Source organism: Orcinus orca, unplaced genomic scaffold, assembly GCF_937001465.1.
Source record: "Orcinus orca unplaced genomic scaffold, mOrcOrc1.1 scaffold_93, whole genome shotgun sequence".
In the NCBI taxonomy this organism is placed as follows: domain Eukaryota; kingdom Metazoa; phylum Chordata; class Mammalia; order Artiodactyla; family Delphinidae; genus Orcinus; species Orcinus orca.
Window position 1 is genome coordinate 43,953 of NW_026043894.1, and position 18,784 is coordinate 62,736.

Here is an 18,784-nt window from a genome sequence, read left to right on the forward strand (position 1 = left end):
TTGGGGTGCTGCATAAAACCAGAGATTGAAATGAGCACAGATAAATTTCCTTAAGCCAAATATGGAATAGACAAGAGCTACTCCTGGCTCAACGAAATGGACTCAACACCCCATATTAAATGCCTAAGAATGTACCTGACTAGTAAGTATCTTAAAACCTATGGATTGCTATGTGTCCGAAAGAGAATCAAGCGTGTGTACAGGGGCATAAACGCAGCAGTGATAGGATTGGAGAGGTTCGGTGAGCAAATGAAGACCCTTGGAAGTCATATTGCATGGTACCCATTCCACGGGTCTCAACTCTCCAGGTTTAAGGGATTCTTCCTTCAGCTAAAGCATGCATTGGAACCCAGAGTATGATCAATCATGTGATCGGGAGACGTGTTCCAATATGTCTCAGTTCTCGTCCCCTGGTACTCGGGTGCAACATTGCAGATGCTTTACTAACACTCTCCCGACTTGGAGAGATATTGCCTTTAACCTCCTGTTTGGCCCAGTTTGCAATTTCTGCGGAAGATGAACAGGAATAGGGAGAACCAATGAGAGACTAGCTGGAGGTGTCTGGATGGGCAAATTTAACTCTCATTTCCCACCAAGAAGAGGAATTAACCAAAGGATCAGCGTGCCGTGCCGGAACCAGATTAGGGTCTGAAGCAATCCTGCGGTGTTGCGGCCAGCTCACAAGAAAGCGAGTTGAAGAAAGGAGCTCAGGGGCACTGTAATTCACAAACCTGCAGAGTTATAAATGACAGCTATCGTCCAAAAATATACTGAAGTAAGCCTGCCAAGAGGACTTGAAAGCGGGACAGAATTGCAGGAAACCGATTTCAGGAGGTAGACTGGAATTGCATTTAAAGCATAGGAAAAGAGGCAGAACGTCCACAATGATGCACTTGGCCAAAAAGGGCGTATGCGTTTTTTCCTGAATATATTCAGGAAAAAACGCATACGCACTTTTTCGCCAACCAAGCAAGCTTGCAAAGGAAATCTGCACTACATTGAAGTCTCACTTCCCTCCCGGTCAAAAGGACCATCTGAAAAAAGTGTAAAATCCAGAAAGTCAGGACAGCCCATGGAGAACTGGGAGCCTTGTTATGCTGATGGGCGGGATGTAAATTGTCAACAGTCACTGGGGAGAAGTGTATGGTGTTTCCTGAAACATATAAAAAACAAAGCAACAGAGCCTAGGGCACTTCCACTTATTGTCATATAGCTTAGGGAAATTAAAATCAAAAAGACACAGCCACCCCAAAGTTTGGGATGGCTCTGTTTACAAGAACCTCGTTTACGGTACAAGTTCAATATCGCAGAAAGCGAAAAATGGATAAAGAAGCTGTGGTACTTACGTACAATGCAATATCACTCAGCAATGAAATCTATGTCATCATTCCCGTAGCAGCATAATGAGTGGATTCAGGTATGATGATTCTAACTGAAATAAGTCACACAGAAAAAGAAACGTCATAAGATATCACTAATACACGGAATGTAAACTTGGCTACACAGGCACTGAATTACAAAACAAAACAGGGTCTCAAATTTAGAAAACCAACTTATGCTTGCTTAAGTGGAAAGGTGAGTTGGGGTGCTGCATAAAACCAGAGATTGAAATGAGCACAGATAAAGTTCCTTAAGCCAAATATGTAATATACAAGAGCTACTCCTTGCTCAACGAAATGGACTCAACACCCCATATTAAACGCCTAAGAATGTACCTGACTAGTAAGTATCTTAAAACCTATGGATTGCTATGTCTCCGAAAGAGAACCAAGCGTGTGTACAGGGGCATAAACGCAGCAGTGATAGGATTGCAGAGGTTCGGTGAGCAAATGAAGACCCTTTGAAGTCACATTGCATGGTACCCATTCCACGGGTCTCAACTCTCCAGGTTTAAGGGATTCTTCCTTCAGCTGAAACATGCATGTGGAACCCAGAGTATGATCAACCGTGTGATCGGGAGACGTGTTCAAATATGTCTCAGTTCTCGTACCCTGTTACTCGGGTGCAACATTCCAAACGCTTTATTAACACTCTCCCGAATTGGAAAGTCAGTGCCTTTAATCTCCTGTTTGGACCAGTTTGCAATTTCTGCGGAAGATGAACAGGAATAGGGAGAACCAATGAGAGACTAGCTGGAGGTGTCTGAACGGGCAAATTTAACTCTCATTTCCCACCAGGAAGAGGAATTAACCAAAGGCTCAGCATGCCGTGCCGGAACCAGATTAGGGCCCGAAGCAATCCTGCGGTGTTGCGGCCAGCTCACAAGAAAGCGAGTTGAAGATAGGAGCTCAGTGGCACTGTAATTCACAAACCTGCAGAGTTATAAATGACAGCTATCATCCAAAAATATACTGAAGTAACGCTGCCAAGAGGACTTGAAAGCGGGGCAGAATTGCAGGAAACCGATTTCAGAAGGTAGACTGGAATTGCATTTAAAGCATAGGAAAAGAGGCAGAACGTCGACAATGATGCACTTGGCCAAAAAGGGCGTATGCGTTTTTTCCTGAATATATTCAGGAAAATTTTTGGCGAACCAAGCAAGCTTGCAAAGGAAATCTGCACTACATTGAAGTCTCACTTCCCCAGTGGTCAAAAGGACCATCTGAAAAAAGTGTAAAATCCAGAAAGGCAGGAAAGGCAATGGAGAACTGGGAGCCTTGCTATGCTGATGGGCGGGATGTAAATTGCCAACAGCCACTTGGGAAAAGTGTATGGTGTTTCCTGAAACATCTAAAAAACAAAGCAACAGAGCCTAGGGCACTTACACTTATGGTCCTATAGCTTAGGGAAATTAAAATCAAAAACACACAGCCACCCCAAAGTTTGGGACGGCTCTGTTTACAAGAACCTTGTTTATGGTACAAGTTCAATATCACAGAAAGTGAAAAATGGATAAAGAAGTTGTGGTACTTACGTACAATGCAATATAACTCAGCAATGAAATCTATGTCATCAGGCCCGTAGCAGCATAGAGTGGATTCAGGTATGATGATTCTAACTGAAATAAGTCACACAGAAAAAGAAACATCATAAGATATCACTAATACACGGAATGTAAACTTGGCTACCCAGGAACTGGATTACAAAACAGAACAGGGTCTCAAATGTAGAAAAGCAACGTATGCTTGCTTAAGGGGAAAGGTGAGTTGGGGTGCTGCATAAAACCAGAGATTGAAATGAGCACAGATAAAGTTCCTTAAGCCAAATATGGAATAAACAAGAGCTACTCCTTGCTCAACGAAATGGACTCAAAACACCATATTAAATGCCTAATAATGTACCTGACTAGTAAGTATCTTAAAACCTATGGATTTCTATGTCTCTGAAAGAGAATCAAGCGTGAGTACAGGGACATAAACGCAGCAGTGATAGGATTGGAGAGGTTCGGTGAGCAAATGAAGACCCTTTGAAGTCATATTGCATGGTACCCATTCCACGGGTCTCAACTCTCCAGGTTTAAGGGATTCTTCCTTCAGCTAAAACATGCATGTGGAACCCAGAGTATGATCAACCGTGTGATCGGGAGACGTGTTGAAATATGTCTCAGTTCTCGTCCCCTGGTACTCGGGTGCAACATTCCAGATGCTTTACTAACACTCTCCCGACTTGGAGAGTCAGTGCCTTTAACCTCCTGTTTGGCCCAGTTTGCAACTTCCGCAGAAGATGAACAGGAATAGGGAGAACCAATGAGAGACTAGCTGGAGGTGTCTGGACGGGCAAATTTAACTCTCATTTCCCACCAGGAAGAGGAATTAACCAAAGCCTCAGCGTGCCGTGCCGGAACCAGATTAGGGCCTGAAGCAATCCTGCGGTGTTGCGGCCAGCTCACAAGAAAGCGAGTTGAAGAAAGGAGCTCAGGGGCACTGTTATCACAAACCTGCAGAGTTATGAATGACAGCTATCGTCCAAAAATATACTGAAGTAAGGCTGCCAAGAGGACTTGAAAGCGGGGCAGAATTACAGGAATCCGATTTCAGGAGGTAGACTGGAATTGCATTTAAGCATAGGAAAAGAGGCAGAACGTCGACAATGATGCACTTGGCCAAAAAGGTCGTATGCATTTTTTCCTGCATATATTCAGGAAAAAACGCATACGCCCTTTTTGGCCAACCAAGCAAGCTTGCAAAGGAAATCTGCACTACAATGAAGTCTCACTTCTCCCCAGTCAAAAAGGCCATGTGAAAAAAGTGTAAAATCCAGAAAGGCAGGACAGGCCATGGAGAACTGGGAGCCTTGTTATGCTGATGGGCGGGATGTAACTTGCCAACAGCCACTCAGGAGAAGTGTATGGTGTTTCCTGAAACATCTAAAAAACAAAGCAACAGAGCCTAGGGCACTTCCACTTATAGTCCTATAGCTTAGGGAAATTAAAATCAAAAAGACACAGCCACCCCAAAGTTTGGGACCTCTCTGTTTACAAGAACCCCATTTACGGTAGAAGTTCAATATCGCAGAAAGTGAAAAATGGATAAAGAAGTTGTGGTAGTTACGTACAATGCAATATCACTCAACAATGAAATCTATGTCATCAGGCCCATAGCAGCATAATGAGTGGATTCAGGTATGATGATTCTAACTGAAATAAGTCACACAGAAAAAGAAACATCATAAGATATCACTAATACACGGAATGTAAACTTGACTACACAGGAACTGAATTACAAAACAGAACAGGGTCTCAAATGTAGAAAAGCAACTTATGCTTGCTTAAGGGGAAAGGTGAGTTGGGGTGCTGCATAAAACCAGAGATTGAAATGAGCACAGATAAGGTTCCTTAAGCCAAATATGTAATAGACAAGAGCTACTCCTTGCTCAACGAAATGGACTCAAAACCCCATATTAAACACTTAATAATGTACCTGACAGTAAGTATCTTAAAACCTATGGATTGCTATGTCTCTGAAAGAGAATCAAGCGTGAGTACAGCACCATAAACGCAGCAGTGATAGGATTGGAGAGGTTCGGTGAGCAAATGAAGACCCTTTGAAGTCATATTGCATGGTACCCATTCCACGGGTCTCAACTCTCCAGGTTTAAGGGATTCTTCCTTCAGCTAAAGCATGCATTTGGAACCCAGACTATGATCAACCGTGTGATCATGAGTCATGTTCAAATATGTCTCAGTTCTCATCCCCTGGTACTCGGGTGCAACATTCTAGACACTTTACTAACAATCTCCCGACTTGTAGAGTCAGTGCCTTTAACCTCCTGTTTGGCCCAGTTTGCAAATTCCGCGGATGATGAACAGGAATAGGGAGAACCAATGAGAGACTAGCTGGAGGTGTCTGGACGGGCAAATTTAACTCTCATTTCCCACCAGGAAGAGGAATTAACCAAAGCCTCAGCGTGCCGTGCCGGAACCAGATTAGGGCCTGAAGCAATCCTGCGGTGTTGCGGCCAGCTCACAAGAAAGCGAGCTGAAGAAAGGAGCTCAGGGGCACTGTAATTCACAAACCTGCAGAGTAATAAATGACAGCTATCGTCCAAAAATATACTGAAGTAAGGCTGCCAAGAGGACTTGAAAGCGGGGCAGAATTGCAGGAAACCGATTTCAGGAGTTAGACTGGAATTGCATTTAAAGCATAGGAAAAGAGGCAGAACGTCGACAATGATGCACTTGGCCAAAATGTGCGTATGCTTTTTTTCCTGAATATATTCAGGAAAAAACGCATACGCCCTTTTTGGCCAACCAAGCAAGCTTGCAAAGGAAATCTGCACTACAATGAAGTCTCACTTCCCCCGGGTCAAAAGGGCCATCTGTAAAAAGTGTAAAATCCAGAAAGGCAGGACAGGCCATGGAGAACTGGGAGCTTTGTTATGCTGATGGTCGGGATGTAAATTGCCAACAGCCACTCAGGAGAAGTGTATGGTGTTTCCTGAAACATCTAAAAAACAAAGCAACAGAGCCTAGGGCACTTCCACTTATGGTCCTATAGCTTAGGGAAATTAAAATCAAAAAGACACAGCCACCCCAAAGTTTGGGATGGCTCTGTTTACAAGAACCTCGTTTAGGGTACAAGTTCAATATCACAGAAAGTGAAAAATGGATAAAGCAGTTGTGGTACTTACGTACAATGCAATATCACTCAGCAATGAAATCTATGTCATCAGGCCCGTAGCAGCATAATGAGTGGATTCAGCTATGATGATTCTAACTGAAATAAGTCACACAGAAAAAGAAACCTCATAAGATATCACTAATACATGGAATGTAAACTTGGCTACACATGAACTGGATTACAAAACAGGACAGGGTCTCAAATTTAGAAAACCAACTTATGCTTGCTTAAGTGGAAAGGTGAGTTGGGATGCTGCATAAAACCAGAGATTGAAATGAGCACAGATAAAGTTCCTTAAGCCAAACATGTAGTAGACAAGAGCTACTCCTTGCTCAACGAAATGGACTCAACACGCCATATTTAACGCCTAAGAATGTAGCTGACTAGTAAGTATCTTAAAACCTATGGATTGCTATGTCTCCAAAAGAGAATCAAGCATGTGTACAGGGGCATAAACGCAGCAGTGATAGGATTGGAGAGATTCGGTGAGCAAATGAATACCCTTTGAAGTCATATTGCATGGTACCCATTCCACGGGTCTCAACTCTCCAGGGTTAAGGGATTCTTCCTTCAGCTAAAGCATGCATGTGGAACCCAGAGTATGATCAATCATGTGATCGGGAGACGTGTTCCAATATGTCTCAGTTCTCGTCCCCTGGTACTCGGGTGCAACATTGCAGATGCTTTACTAACACTCTCCCGACTTGGAGAGATAGTGCCTTTAACCTCCTGTTTGGCCCAGTTTGCAATTTCTGCGGAAGATGAACAGGAATAGGGAGAACCAATGAGAGACTAGCTGGAGGTGTCTGGACGGGAAAATTTAACTCTCATTTCCCACCAGGAAGAGGAATTAACCAAAGGCTCAGCGTGCCGTGCCGGAACCAGATTAGGGCCTGAAGCAATCGTGCGGTGTTGCGGCCAGCTCACAAGAAAGCGAGTTGAAGAAAGGAGCTCAGGGGCACTGTAATTCACAAACCTGCAGAGTTATAAATGACAGCTATCGTCCAAAAATATACTGAAGTAAGGCTGCCAAGAGGACTTGAAAGCGGGGCAGAATTGCAGGAAACCGATTTCAGGAGGTAGACTGGAATTGCATTTAAAGCATAGGAAAAGAGGCAGAACGTCCACAATGATGCACTTGGCCAAAAAGGGCGTATGCGGTTTTTCCTGAATATATTCAGGAAAAAACGCATACGCACTTTTTGGCCAACCAAGCAAGCTTGCAAAGGAAATCTGCACTACATTGAAGTCTCACTTCCCTCCCGGTCAAAAGGACCATCTGAAAAAAGTGTAAAATCCAGAAAGGCAGGACAGGCCATGGAGAACTGGCAGCCTTGTTATCCTGATGGGCGGGATGTAAATTGCCAACAGTCACTGGGGAGAAGTGTATGGTGTTTCCTGAAACATCTAAAAAACAAAGCAACAGAGCCTAGGGCACTTCCACTTATTGTCATATAGCTTAGGGAAATTAAAATCAAAAAGACACAGCCACCCCAAAGTTTGGGACGGCTCTGTTTACAAGAACCTCGTTTACGGTACAAGTTCAATATCGCAGAAAGCGAAAAATGGATAAAGAAGTTGTGGTACTTACGTACAATGCAATATCACTCAGCAATGAAATCTATGTCATCATTCCCGTAGCAGCATAATGAGTGGATTCAGGTATGATGATTCTAACTGAAATAAGTCACACAGAAAAAGAAACGTCATAAGATATCACTAATACACGGAATGTAAACTTGGCTACACAGGCACTGAATTACAAAACAGAAGAGGGTCTCAAATTTAGAAAACGAACTTATGCTTGCTTAAGGGGAAAGGTGAGTTGGGGTGCTGCATAAAACCAGAGATTGAAATGAGCACAGATAAAGTTCCTTAAGCCAAATATGTAATATACAAGAGCTACTCCTTGCTCAACGAAATGGACTCAACACCCCATATTAAATGCCTAAGAATGTACCTGACTAGTAATTATCTTAAAACCTATGGATTGCTATGTCTCCGAAAGAGAACCAAGCGTGTGTACAGGGGCATAAACGCAGCAGTGATAGGATTGGAGAGGTTCGGTGAGCAAATGAAGACCCTTTGAAGTCACATTGCATGGTACCCATTCCACGGGTCTCAACTCTCCAGGTTTAAGGGATTCTTCCTTCAGCTAAAACAGGCATGTGGAACCCAGAGTATGATCAACCATGTGATCGGGAGACGTGTTCAAATATGTCTCAGTTCTCGTACCCTGTTACTCGGGTGCAACATTCCAAACGCTTTATTAACACTCTCCCGAATTGGAAAGTCAGTGCCTTTAATCTCCTGTTTGGCCCAGTTTGCAATTTCTGCAGAAGATGAACAGGAATAGGGAGAACCAATGAGAGACTAGCTGGAGGTGTCTGAACGGGCAAATTTAACTCTCATTTCCCAATAAGAAGAGGAATTAACCAAAGGCTCAGCATGCCGTGCCGGAACCAGATTAGGGCCCGAAGCAATCCTGCAGTGTTGCGGCCAGCTCACATGAAAGCGAGTTGAAGATAGGAGCTCAGTGGAACTGTAATTCACAACCCTGCAGAGTTATAAATGACAGATATCGTCCAAAAATATACTGAAGTAAGCCTGCCAAGAGGACTTGAAAGCGGGGCAGAATTGCAGGAAACCGATTTCAGGAGGTAGACTGGAATTGCATTTAAAGCATAGGAAAAGAGGCAGAACGTCGACAATGATGCACTTGGCCAAAAAGGGCGTATGCGTTTTTTCCTGAATATATTCAGGAAAAACCGCATACGCCCTTTTTGGCCAACCAAGCAAGCTTGCAAAGGAAATCTGCACTACAATGAAGTCTTACTTCCCCCTGGTCAAAAGGGCCATCTGAAAAAAGTGTAAAATCCAGAAAGGCAGGACAGGCCATGGAGAACTGGGAGCCTTGTTATGCTGATGGGCGGGATGTAAACTGCCAACAGCCACTAGGGAGAAGTGTATGGTGTTTCCTGAAACATCTAAAAAACAAAGCAACAGAGCCTAGGGCACTTCCACTTATGGTCCTATAGCTTAGGGAAATTAAAATCAAAAAGACACAGCCACCCCAATGTTTGGGATGGCTCTGTTTACAAGAACCTCGTTTACGGTACATGTTCAATATCACAGAAAGTGAAAAATGGATAAAGCAGTTGTGGTACTTACGTACAATGCAATATCACTTAGCAATGAAATCTATGTCATCAGGCCCGTAGCAGCATAATGAGTGGATTCAGGTATGATGATTCTAACTGAAATAAGTCACACAGAAAAAGAAACATCATAAGATATCACTAATACATGGAATGTAAACTTGGCTACACACGAACTGGATTACAAAACAGAACAGGGTCTCAAATTTAGAAAACCAACTTATGCTTGCTTAAGGGGAAAGGTGAGTTGGGGTGCTGCATAAAACCAGAGATTGAAATGAGCACAAATAAAGTTCCTTAAGCCAAACATGTAATAGACAAGAGCTACTCCTTGCTCAACGAAATGGACTCAACACCCCATATTAAACGCCTAAGAATGTAGCTGACTAGTAAGTATCTTAAAACCTATGGATTGCTATGTCTCCAAAAGAGAATCAAGCGTGTGTACAGGGGCATAAACGCAGCAGTGATAGGATTGGAGAGGTTCGGTGAGCAAACGAAGACCCTTTGAAGTCATATTGCATGGTACCCATTCCACGGGTCTCAACTCTCCAGCTTTAAGGGATTCTTCCTTCAGCTAAAGCATGCATGTGGAACCCAGAGTATGATCAACCATGTGATCGGGAGACGTGTTCCAATATGTCTCAGTTCTCGTCCCATGGTACTCGGGTGCAACATTCCAGATGCTTTACTAACACTCTCCCGACTTGGAGAGTCAGTACCTTTAACCTCCTGTTTGGCCCAGTTTGCAATTTCTGCGGAAGATGAACAGGAATAGGGAGAACCAATGAGAGACTAGCTGGAGGTGTCTGGATGGGCAAATATAACTCTCATTTCCCACCAAGAAGAGGAATTAACCAAAGGATCAGCGTGCCGTGCCGGAACCAGATTAGGGCCTGAAGCAATCCTGCGGTGTTGCGGCCAGCTCACAAGAAAGCGAGTTGAAGAAAGGAGCTCAGGGGCACTGTAATTCACAAACCTGCAGAGTTATAAATGACAGCTATCGTCCAAAAATATACTGAAGTAAGCCTGCCAAGAGGACTTGAAAGCGGGGCAGAATTGCAGGAAACCGATTTCAGGAGGTAGACTGGAATTGCATTTAAAGCATAGGAAAAGAGGCAGAACGTCCACAATGATGTACTTGGCCAAAAAGGGCGTATGCGTTGTTTCCTGAATATATTCAGGAAAAAACGCATACGCTCTTTTTGGCCAACCAAGGAAGCTTGCAAAGGAAATCTGCACTACAATGAAGTCTCACTTCCCCCCAGTCAAAAGGGCCATGTGACAAAAGTGTAAAATCCAGAAAGGCAGGACAGGCCATGGAGAACTGGGAGCCTTGTTATGCTGATGGGCGGGATGAAAATTGCCAACAGCCACTCAGGAGAAGTGTATGGTGTTTCATGAAACATCTAAAAAACAAAGCAACAGAGCCTAGGGCACTTCCACATATAGTCCTATAGCTTAGGGAAATTAAAATCAAAAAGACACAGCCACCCCAAAGTTTGGGACCTCTCTGTTTACAAGAACCTCATTTACGGTAGAAGTTCAATATCGCAGAAAGTGAAAAATGCATAAAGAAGTTGTGGTAGTTACGTACAATGCAATATCACTCAGCAATGAAATCTATGTCATCAGGCCCATAGCAGCATAGACTGGATTCAGGTATGATGATTCTCACTGAAATAAGTCACACAGAAAAAGAAACATCATAAGATATCACTAATACACGGAATGTAAACTTGGCTACACAGGAACTGGATTACAAAACAGAAGAGGGTCTCAAATTTAGAAACCCAACTTATGCTTGCTTAAGGGGAAAGGTGAGTTGGGGTGCTACATAAAACCAGAGATTGAAATGAGCACAGATAAATTTCCTTAAGCCAAATATGGAATAGACAAGAGCTACTCCTTGCTCAATGAAATGGACTCAACACCCCATATTAAACGCCTAAGAATGTACCTGACTAGTAAGTATCTTAAAACCTATGGATTGCTATGTCTCCAAAAGAGAATCAAGCGTGTGTACAAGGGCATAAACGCAGCAGTGATAGGATTGGAGAGGTTCGGTGAGCAAATGAAGACCCTTTGAAGTCATATTGCATGGTACTCATTCCACGGGTCTCAACTCTCCAGCTTTAAGGGATTCTTCCTTCAGCTAAAACATACATGTGGAAACCAGGTTATGATAAACCATGTTATCGGGAGACGTGTTCAAATATGTCTCAGTTTTCATCCCCTCGTACTCGGGTGCAACATTCCAGACGCTTTACTAACACTCTCCCGACTTGGAGAGTCAATGCCTTTAACCTCCTGTTTGCCCCAGTTTGCAATTTCTGCAGAAGATGAACAGGAATAGGGAGAACCAATGAGAGACTAGCTGGAGGTGTCTGGACGGGCAAATTTAACTCTCATTTCCCACCAGGAAGAGGAATTAACCAAAGGCTCAGCATACCGTGCCGGAACCAGATTAGGGCCTGAAGCAATCGTGTGGTGTTGCGGCCAGCTCACAAGAAAGTGAGTTGAAGAAAGCAGCTCAGGGGCACTGTAATTCACAAACCTGCAGAGTTATAAATGACAGCTATCGTCCAAAAATATACTGAAGTAACGCTGCCAAGAGGACTTGAAAGCGGGGCAGAATTGCAGGAAACCGATTTCAGGAGGTAGACTGGAATTGCATTTAAAGCATAGGAAAAGAGGCAGAACGTCCACAATGATGCACTTGGCCAAAAAGGGCGTATGCGTTGTTTCCTGAATATATTCAGGAAACAACGCATACGCCCTTTTTGGCCAACCAAGCAAGCTTGCAAAGGAAATCTGCACTACAATGAAGTCTCACATTCCCCCTGTCAAAAGGGCCATCTGAAAAAAGTGTAAAATGCAGAAAGGCAGGACAGGCCATGGAAAATTTGGAGCCTTGTTATGCTGATGGGCGGGATGAAAATTGCCAACAGCCACTCAGGAGAAGTGTATGGTGTTTCCTGAAACATCTAAAAAACCAAACAACAGAGCCTAGGGCACTTCCACTTATAGTCCTATAGCTTAGGGAAATTAAAATCAAAAAGACACAGCCACCCCAAAGTTTGGGACCTCTCTGTTTACAAGAACCTCATTTACAGTAGAAGTTCAATATCGCAGAAATTGAAAAATGGATAAAGAAGTTTTGGTACTTACGTACAATGCAATATCACTCAGCAATGAAATCTATGTCATCAGGCCCATAGAAGCATAATGAGTGGATTCAGGTGTGATGATTCTATCTGAAATAAGTCACACAGAAAAAGAAACATCATAAGATATCACTAATACACGGAATGTAAACTTGGCTACACAGGAATTGGATTACAAAACAGAACAGGGTCTCAAATTTAGAAAGCCAACTTATGCTTGCTTAAGGGGAAAGGTGAGTTGGGGTGCTGCATAAAACCAGAGATTGAAATGAGCACAGATAAAGTTCCTTAAGCCAAATATATAATAGACAAGAGCTACTCCTTGCTCAACGAAATGGACTCAAAACCCCATATTAAACACATAAGAATGTACCTGACTAGTAAGTATCTTAAAAGCTATATATCGCTATGTCTCCGAAAGAGAATCAAGCATGTGTACAGGGGCATAAACGCAGCAGTGATAGGATTGGAGAGGTTCGGTGAGCAAATGAAGACCCTTTGAAGTCATATTGCATAGTACCCATTCCACGGGTCTCAACTCTCCAGGTTTAAGGGATTCTTCCTTCAGCTAAAGCATGCATGTGGAACCCAGAGTATGATCAACCGTGTGATCGGGAGACGTGTTCCAATATGTCTCAGTTCTCGTCCCCTGGTACTCGTCTGCAACATTCCAGACGCTTTACTAACACTCTCCCGACTTGGAGAGTCAGTGCCTTTAACCTCCTGTTTGGACCAGTTTGCAATTTCTGCGGAAGATGAACAGGAATAAGGAGAACCAATGAGAGACTAGCTGGAGGTGTCTGGACGGGCAAATTTAACTCTCATTTCCCACCAGGAAGAGGAATTAACCAAAGGCTCAGCGTGCCGTGCCGGAACCAGATTAGGGCCTGAAGCAATCGTGCGCTGTTGCGGCCAGCTCACAACAAAGCGAGTTGAAGAAAGGACCTCAGGGGCACTGTAATTCACAGACCTGCAGAGTTATAAATGACAGCTACCGTCCAAAAATATACTGAAGTAAGGCTGCCAAGAGGACTTGAAAGCGGGACAGAATTGCAGGAAACCGATTTCAGGAGGTAGACTGGAATTGCACTTAAAGCATAGGAAAAGAGGCAGAACTTCGACAATGATGCACTGGGCCAAAAAGGGCGTATGCGTTTTTTCCTGAATATATTCAGGAAAAAACGCATACGCCCTTTTTGGCCAACCAAGCAAGCTTGCAAAGGAAATCTGCACTACAATGAAGTCTCACTTCCCCCTGGTCAAAAGGGCCATCTGAAAAAAGTGTAAAATCCAGAAAGGCAGGACAGGCCATGGAGAACTGGGAGCCTTGTTATGCTGATGGGCGGAATGTAAATTGCCAACAGCCACTGGGGAGAAGTGTATGGTGTTTCCTGAAACATCTAAAAAACAAAGCAACAGAGCCTAGGGCACTTCCACATATGGTCCTATAGCTTAGGGAAATTAAAATCAAAAAGACACAGCCACCCCTAAGTTTGGAACGGCTGTGTTTACAAGAATCTCGTTTACGGTACAAGTTCAATATCGCAAAAAGTGAAAAATGGATAAAGCAGTTGTGGTACTTACGTACAGTGCAATATCACTCAGCAATGAAATCTATGTCATCAGGCCCATAGCAGCATAATGAGTGCATTCAGGTATGATGATTCTATCTGAAATAAGTCACACAGAAAAAGAAACATCATAAGATATCACTAATACACGGAATGTAAACTTGGCTACACAGGAACAGGATTACAAAAGAGAACAGGGTCTCAAATTTAGAAAACCAACTTATGCTTTCTTAAGGGGAAAGGTGAGTTGGGGTGCTGCATAAAACCAGAGATTGAAATGAGCACAGATAAGGTTCTTTAAGCCAAACATGTAATAGTCAAGAGCTACTCCTTGCTCAACGAAATGGACTCAACACCACAGATGAAACGCCTAAGAATGTACCTCACTAGTTAGTATCTTAAATCCTATGGATTGCTATGTCTCCAAAAGAAAAGCAAGCGTGTGTACAAGGGCATAAACGCAGCAGTGATAGGATTGGAGAGGTTCGGTGAGCAAATGAAGACCTTTGAAGTCATATTGCATGGTACCCATTCCACGGGTCTCAACTCTCCACGTTTAAGGGATTCTTCCTTCAGCTAAAGTATGCATGTGGAACCCAGAGTATGATCAACCGTGTGATCGGTAGACGTGTTCCAATATGCCTCAGTTCTCATCCCCTGGTACTCGGGTGCAACATTCCAGACGCTTTACTAACACTCTCCCGACTTGGAGAGTCAGTGCCTTTAACCTCCTGCTTTGCCCAGTTTGCAATTTCTGCGGAAGATGAACAGGAATAGGGAGAACCAATGAGAGACTAGCTGGAGGTGTCTGGACGGGCAAATTTAACTCTCATTTCCCACCAGGAAGAGGAATTAACCAAAGGCTCAGCGTGCCGTGCCGGAACCAGATTAGGGCCTGAAGCAATCCTGCTGTGTTGCGGCCAGCTCACAAGAAAGCGAGTTGAAGAAAGGAGCTCAGGGGCACTGTAATTCACAAACCTGCAGATTTATAAATGACAGCTATCGTCCAAAAATATACTGAAGTAAGCCTGCCAAGAGGACTTGAAAGCGGGGCAGAATTGCAGGAAACAGATTTCAGGAGGTAGACTGGAATTGCATTTAAAGCATAGGAAAAGAGGCAGAACGTCGACAATGATGCACTTGGCCAAAAAGGGCGTATGCGTTTTTTCCTGAATATATTCAGGAAAAACCGCATACGCCCTTTTTGGCCAACCAAGCAAGCTTGCAAAGGAAATCTGCACTACAATGAAGTCTCACTTCCCCCTGGTCAAAAGGGCCATCTGAAAAAAGTGTAAAATCCAGAAAGGCAAGACAGGCCATGGAGAACTGGGAGCCTTGTTATGCTGATGGGCGGGATGTAAACTGTCAACAGCCACTAGGGAGAAGTGTATGGTGTTTCCTGAAACATCTAAAAAACAAAGCAACAGAGCCTAGGGCACTTCCACTTATTGTCATATAGCTTAGGGAAATTAAAATCAAAAAGACACAGCCACCCCAATGTTTGGGATGGCTCTGTTTACAAGAACCTCGTTTACGGTACAAGTTCAATATCGCAGAAAGTGAAAAATGGATAAAGCAGTAGTGGTACTTACGTACAATGCAATATCACTCAGCAATGAAATCTATGTCATCAGGCCCATAGCAGCATAATGAGTGCATTCAGGTATGATGATTCTGTCTGAAATAAGTCACACAGAAAAAGAAACATCATAAGATATCACTAATACACGGAATGTAAACTTGGCTACACAGGAACAGGATTACAAAAGAGAACAGGGTCTCAAATTTAGAAAACCAACTTATGCTTTCTTAAGGGGAAAGGTGAGTTCGGGTGCTGCATAAAACCAGAGATTGAAATGAGCACAGATAAGGTTCCTTAAGCCAAACATGTAATAGACAAGAGCTACTCCTTGCTCAACGAAATGGACTCAACACCACATATGAAACGCCTAAGAATGTACCTCACTAGTTAGTATCTTAAATCCTATGGATTGCTATGTCTCCAAAAGAGAAGCAAGCGTGTGTACAAGGGCATAAACGCAGCAGTGATAGGATTGGAGAGGTTCGGTGAGCAAATGAAGACATTTGAAGTCATATTGCATAGTACCCATTCCACGGGTCTCAACTCTCCAGGTTTAAGGGATTCTTCCTTCAGCTAAAGCATGCATGTGGAACCCAGAGTATGATCAACCGTGTGATCGGGAGACGTGTTCCAATATGTCTCAGTTCTCGTCCCCTGGTACTCGGGTGCAACATTCCAGACGCTTTACTAACACTCTCCCGACTTGGAGAGTCAGTGCCTTTAACCTCCTGCTTGGCCCAGTTTGCAATTTCTGCGGAAGATGAACAGGGATAGGGAGGACCAATGAGAGACTAGCTGGAGGTGTCTGGACGGGCAAATTTAACTCTCATTTCCCACCAGTTAGAGCAATTAAGCAAAGGCTCAGCGTGCCGTGCCGGAACCAGATTAGGGCCTGAAGCAATCGTGCGGTGTTGCGGCCAGCTCACAAGAAAGCGAGTTGAAGAAAGGAGTTCAGGGACACTGTAATTCACAAACCTGCAGAGTTATAAATGACAGCTATCGTCCAAAAATATACTGAAGTAAGGCTGCCAAGAGGACTTGAAAGCGGGGCAGAATTGCAGGAAACCGATTTCAGGAGGTAGACTGGAATTGCATTTAAAGCATAGGAAAAGAGGCAGAACGTCGACAATGATGCACTTGGCCAAAAAGGGCGTATGCGTTTTTTCCTGAATATATTCAGGAAAAACCGCATACGCCCTTTTTGGCCAACCAAGCAAGCTTGCAAAGGAAATCTGCACTACAATGAAGTCTCACTTCCCCGTGGTCAAAAGGGCCATCTGAAAAAAGTGTAAAATCCAGAAAGGCAGGACAGGCCATGGAGAACTGGGAGCCTTGTTATGCTGATGGGCGGGATGTAAATTGCCAACAGCCACTGGGGAGAAGTGTATGGTGTTTCCTGAAACATCTAAAAAACAAACCAACAGAGCCTAGGGCACTTCCACTTATGGTCCTATAGCTTAGGGAAATTAAAATCAAAAAGACACAGCCACCCCAAAGTTTGGGACGGCTCTGTTTACAAGAATCTCGTTTACGGGACAAGTTCAATATCGCAGAAAGTGAAAAATGGATAAAGCAGTTGTGGTACTTACGTACAATGCAATATCACTCAGCAATGAAATCTATGTCATCAGGCCCGTAGCAGCATAATGAGTGGATTCAGGTATGATGATTCTGTCTGAAATAAGTCACACAGAAAAAGAAACATCATAAGATATCACTAATACACGGAATGTAAACTTGGCTACACAGGAACAGGATTACAAAAGAGAACAGGGTCTCAAATTTAGAAAACCCACTTATGCTTGCTTAAGGGGAAAGGTGAGTTGGGGTGCTGCATAAAACCAGAGATTGAAATGAGCACAGATAAAGTTCCTTAAGCCAAAAATGGAATAGACAAGAGCTACTCCTTGCTCAACGAAATGGACTCAAAACACCATATTAAATGCCTAATAATGTACCTGACTAGTAAGTATCTTAAAACCTATGGATTGCTATGTCTCTGAAAGAGATTCAAGCGTGAGTACAGGGACATAAACGCAGCAGTGATAGGATTGGAGAGGTTCGGTGAGCTAACGAAGACCCTTTGAAGTCATATTGCATGGTACCCATTCCACGGGTCTCAACTCTCCAGGTTTAAGGGATTCTTCCTTCAGCTAAAACATGCATGTGGAACCCAGAGTATGATCAACCATGTGATCGGGAGACGTGTTCAAATATGTCTCAGTTCTCATCCCCTGGTACTCGGGTGCAACATTCCAGATGCTTTACTAACACTCTCCCGACTTGGAGAGTCAGTGCCTTTAACCTCCTGTTTGGCCCAGTTTGCAAATTCCGCAGAAGATGAACAGGAATAGGGAGAACCAATGAGAGACTAGCTGGAGGTGTCTGAACGGGCAAATTTAACTCTCATTTCCCACCAGGAAGAGGAATTAACCGAAGCCTCAGCGTGCCGTGCTGGAACCAGATTAGGGCCTGAAGCAATCCTGCGGTGTTGTGGCCAGCTCACAAGAAAGCGAGTTGAAGAAAGGAGCTCAGGGGCACTGTAATTCACAAACCTGCAGAGTTATGAATGACAGCTATCGTCCAAAAATATACTGAAGTAAGTCTGCGAAGAGGACTTGAAAGCGGGGCAGAATTGCAGGAAACCGATTTCAGGAGGTAGACTTGAATTGCATTTAAGCATAGGAAAAGAGGCAGAACGTCGACAATGATGCACTTGGCCAAAAAGGGCGTATGCGTTTTTTCCTGCATATATTCAGGAAAAAACGCATACGCCCTTTTTGGCCAACCAAGCAAGCTTGCAAAGGAAATCTGCACTACAATGAAGTCTCCCTTCCCCCCAGTCAAAAGGGCCATGTGAAAAAAGTGTAAAATCCAGAAAGGCAGGACAGGCCATGGAGAACAGGGAGCCTTGTTATGCTGATGGGCGGGATGAAAATTGCCAACAGCCACTCAGGAGAAGTGTATGGTGTTTCCTGAAACATCTAAAAAACAAAGCAACAGAGCCTAGGGCACTTCCACTTATAGTCCTATAGCTTAGGGAAATTAAAATCAAAAAGACACAGCCACCCCAAAGTTTGGGACCTCTCTGTTTACAAGAACCCCATTTACGGTAGAAGTTCAATATCGCAGAAAGTGAAAAATGGATAAAGAAGTTGTGGTAGTTACGTACAATGCAATATCACTCAGCAATGAAATCTATGTCATCAGGCCCGTAGCAGCATAGACTGGATTCAGGTATGATGAT